This window comes from Aotus nancymaae, unplaced genomic scaffold (genome assembly GCF_030222135.1).
Source record: "Aotus nancymaae isolate 86718 unplaced genomic scaffold, 86718_ANA_hifiasm-v0.15.2.pri h1tg000029l, whole genome shotgun sequence".
NCBI lineage: Eukaryota > Metazoa > Chordata > Mammalia > Primates > Aotidae > Aotus > Aotus nancymaae.
This window is the reverse complement of record NW_026988442.1, coordinates 19,667,813-19,672,583: the sequence shown is the minus strand read 5'-3', so window position 1 is coordinate 19,672,583 and position 4,771 is coordinate 19,667,813. Positions and strand designations below refer to the sequence as shown.

Genomic DNA, 4,771 nt, shown 5'->3' with positions numbered 1-4,771 from the left:
GGACAAGAGTTAAAGTTTAAATGCTAGCAACTATGGTAAAGGCTTTGAACAAATTATCTTATTTAATACTCTCAATAACACCGTGAGTTTGGAATCTTTTTCCTCAACTTACACATGAGGCTTAGGGTTTCTGTGACCTACAAAGAACCCTCAGGTAGTGTGAAAACAGAGCTGCAATGTCACCTTTTCGCAGTGTAAATGTAAAATTATTCATCTGAAAAAAAAAAGAGAGAGAGAAAGAACTTTTTCTGTTATATTACTCACGGAGATGCAGTCACTATTAATCAACTATGAACATGTGATTAAGTATGTTGGCTAGTTATATATTAAATCAACTGCATGAGGCTTTAGATCATTTCAGGGCAGTTGTAACTATTGCCATTAAATTGATTTGCATTGTAAGTTAAGAAGTTATCATTTCAATTTTGTTAAAAAGGCTATCATAACACTATGGATTGATTTCAGATCATTAAACTGTACATAATTATTTCAGTTATTTATTACTGTGTAACAAATCATCTTAAAATTTAGTGGCTTAAAAGAACAACCTTATTTGCTTATGATTCTATCATCTGGACTGGGCTCAGCTGGGCGGCTTGTCTCTGCTCCATGTGGCATTAGCTGGATTGACTCGTGTGTTTGCAGTCAGTTGGCAGCTCTACTAGGCCTAGATGATGCAAGATGGCCTCATTTGCAAGTCTGGCACCTCAGTTGCGGGTGACTGGAACAGCTAGGGTCTGGCTGTGTTTCTTTTTCCCCTTTAGGGCTTCCCTACTCACATGGCCTCTCATGCTTAAAGACTTTATGTCAGATTTTCTCATAAGGCATCTCACTTCCATGACATTCTCAATACAATGTATTCAAATTTTCATGAGCAGCACTCTTAAAATTATTATGGGACTCTAAATTATTGTTTAGAATGATGATCACATCTTTTGCAACCTAACTGGTAATAGGTCTTCCAGCAAAGAAAGAATTCATCTTCCGCTGCTAACCACAAAAATGGGTGTATACAGAGCATAATGACTGCATCTCCTCTACCTTTCCTGTAATGATCCCATCTTCATATGCACCATATGCAAGGGAATGATTGCACGTCTTTCTGCAATGTAATTATAACGAGTTTATCAGCAATGCAACAATCCTAATCTCCACCTGAAATGCAATTGTTATCATCATTATGGGCAATATAAGGAGCATATCTCTACCATAAATGTAGTTAACACATTGTCTTTTGCACACTAGAGATTACATTTCTTCAAGAAATACAATAACAGTTCTATCTGTAGTGCAATGATCCTATCTATTTGTGCAAGTTAATTATCACTTTTCCACTTGCCAAGCTATAATGATAGGTATTCCTATAGGCCAATGATTGCATCTCTGCCCTCAGGGTAATGATCACATATGCAATGTGAGATAACAAAATTGTCTTCAGGGCAATGATCAGATTCTTTTGCATTGGGTAATGATAACATACCCACTTTAACCTAAAGATAGTAGGCATGTTGTCAATGCTGTGATGCCAACTTCCCCTGCAGTGACTGTGGGTGACAGACATTAATGCAGCATGTATTCACATCTACCTGGATGTGTAAGAATTTTGTAGGAAGTCAAAGTCCTACTTATAGGTAGCATAGTGACAGGAACAAAAGTGCTAGGAACAAAGAAATATGAGTTTAAATAGATGCCTCCACATAGTCCATGTGACTTGGAGCATATGGCTTAGCTTCTCTGAACCAGGTTGCAAAACTCAGAATGATAACAGCTTTTTCTGTAAAAATATTAGCATGAACATTACATTTCTCAACATAGAGCCTAGCCCTTAAGTCAAGTTTATTAATTTTCTTCTCCTTCCCATTGATCTCTGGACCACATCCTTGTCCAGATTTCCTCAGGATCTGAATCCATTATCACCTCTCCCCACTCCAACTTCAACTAAAATTTGCACATACTTATTCTTAGGCTCTTCTTCTTACCCTCCCTTCTGATATTTTTTTTTCACATTTCTGCCTGCAAATATGCTTCTGCCTCTGTATTAGTCCGTTCATACACTGCTATGAAGAAATACCTGAAACTGGGGAATTTAAAAAAGAGGTTTAATTGGCTCACAGTTCCACAGGCTGTACAGAAAGTATGGTAGGGGAGGCCTCAGGAAACTTTCAATCATGGGGAAGGGGGAAGCAGTCACATCTTGCATGGTCAGAGCAGAAGGAAAAGAGAGAAAGGGGAGGTGCTACACACTTTTAAACAACCAGATCTCATGAGAACCCACTGTCATGAGAGCAAGACAGGAAATCCACCCCCACAATCCAATCACCTCCCACTGGGCCTCTCCTCCAATTCTGGAGATATAATTCGACATGAGATTTGGTCAAGGACACAAATCCAAACCATATCAGCCTCCTATATCTTACAATGTTATTTACTGACTCTAATTTTATTAGTTCCATTGGAAATACATTTTCTTAGTTTCTAAAGTTGTTCTACCTGTTTTCTTGTTTGGTGACCCTTATCTATCCACACATTCAAGATAGAAACCTAGACAGCAATTCACTTCTCACCGTGATTTACTCTGTATTTCCAATCAGGCACTACGTGCTGTTGTTTCAACTTCCTTAATGTTGACTGTTATGCTGACCTGCAGTCTGTCTCCATTACTACTATCCTAGTCCAGGCCTTTGCTACTGTTCCCACAAGTGGATATTTAACTTGTCTTGGGTTGTGAAAATATTTTCTAAGGAAAAAGGAAGAGATTTATGGATATGAGTATATTAAAGTTCTGAAATGTCATTAAATCATAAATTACAAGAAACAGTGGAAAAATTTTTAAATGGACAAAAAGTCTTTGCTAGGCATTTTCCAGATAAAGTATTAACATTCTTGGTAAGCAAATAACTTTTTGCCAATTAAATATAACATTATGAATGCCTCAAGAGAAAAAATAGGAAAACACATCAACATTCAATTTATTAAATAAGAAATTCCAATAATAAATGTAAAACCATTTTAATACCTATATTAATTTTTAAAAGTTCATATGTATATATCAGTTATCATCATATTTTCAAAGATGAAAATAGACAATATTTCTCACAACTGTCCAATAACTTCCTCGTAAGTAACTTGTCCAAGCCTTTCTCTTTAGAAAGACAGATACACAAATAGACAAGTAGATACAGACATAAACATACATGTAAAGAGAACTTATAAGACTCAACAGATAGGAAAGATAGGTTTCAGAAATCTCCAAAACAAGTAAACTATTAACAATAATTGCAGTATTCAAAAGAAAATGATAAGAAACTATTATACTCAAATATGTAGAAAATTATGACCCTTAAATGTAGGGAATGTCTCAAAGGAGACAGTGTGTGTTCCTTAATTATTTCTTTTCTCTGCATTTCCCTACACACACCCACATACACATTTTTAGAGATAAACCAAATTAAGGATTAGTGAAAAAATTTAAAAATCCCAGCAATATTCACATTGAGCACAGAAAAGAGTATAACTGAGATTTTAGGGATGTTGAATCAGTAGCGTGGAGGATATTTTGAGAAAAACATCTGAGAATAAAAAGTAGGAGAACAATGAGATAAAAATGGCAAGAAAGAAAATTTTAGAATAAACAAAGAATGGAGACCTAAAATAGAAATAATAGGTTCTCCTGAGGAAAGAGGCTTGGACAGATTAGGAAAATGAAAAGAAAGACAATAATCACATTCGTAATAAAAGACATTTCCATAATATAGGGGAGAAACTGTATTGGTAAATTGCAGAGGTTTACTGAGAACTACAGAAAAATGATAGAATTAATAGTCTATATTCTTCATCTTTTTTAATGATAAGGATTTTTTGAATGCTAAAATCATTTTGATAAAACTAAAACAAGAATTTTTAAAATACATAAATACAAATATGTTGACACCTTAGGAGGAACAAGAATTTGTCTAATCTGAGGGCTTTTAATCTAAAACATGAAATGCTAGAAGAGAAATAGCCATGCCTATAAAGTTTTGACAGGAATATTCTGTGTACTTTTTTTTTTGCTTTTTAAAAATATGTTTTATTTATTTTTGCTTTTCTTTTTAATGAATGCATCCAAGTTACTTTACACTAAAGAGAAAAAAGTATTCTTCATAAAATAAAAAAAATAGAGAAAATTATGCTGTTCATGGTTACAAGGAACCAAAGTATGGGAAGAGAAGAAAATAAATTTGAAAAATGTGCTTCCTTTTGGTTGAGACAGGAGACAAAATTCATATCAAATGAAGGTAAAAGGGGAAAAATAACTCTCAATAAAGGACCAAAAGCAGTTTTTAAAAATCCAGCCCTATCTGCTTTCTGCCTGGTTAAAATAAGTGCAAATTTCAGCATTTTGCAAAGATATATAATGTAAAATTAATGTTATAGTAACACAAATATGTTCCTAAACCTTTAATTTTCAAAACTTAGAACTTTATGTGTGTTTTTTCATGTGCATAAAGAAAGAAAAATAAATGTGAACTACATACCTTGTCTCAGCAAGACACGAAATGATAGTTTCTTCTAAAATGACAATGAAGGTGAGAGAGGTTTAACAATTACTTTGAAATGGCTAAGATAATGGCCATTATTCTTAGCAAACTAACGCAGGAACAGAAAACCAAATACTGCATGTTCTCATTTATAAGTAGACGCTAAATGATGAGAACACATGGACACAGAGAGGGATACAACACACACAGGGACCTTTTAGAGGGTGGAGGGTGGGAGGAGGGAGAGGATC

The 4,771-nt window shown here is 34.5% G+C and overlaps 1 long non-coding RNA gene across 2 annotated transcripts; it reads right to left on the bottom strand.

The window, feature by feature from the left end:
- Positions 1-481: 481 nt before the first annotated feature.
- Positions 482-4,548, bottom strand: LOC105719091 (uncharacterized). 2 transcript variants are annotated; one of them, XR_001107895.3, is made up of 3 exons: positions 4,518-4,548; positions 2,558-2,737; positions 482-1,102 (listed from the first exon to the last, which is right to left on the bottom strand). It is a non-coding gene; the product is annotated as an uncharacterized LOC105719091 (long non-coding RNA). The 2 variants fall into 2 exon arrangements; XR_010344475.1 differs by having other exon boundaries at positions 2,642-2,737.
- Between the last annotated feature and the right edge of the window lie 223 nt (positions 4,549-4,771).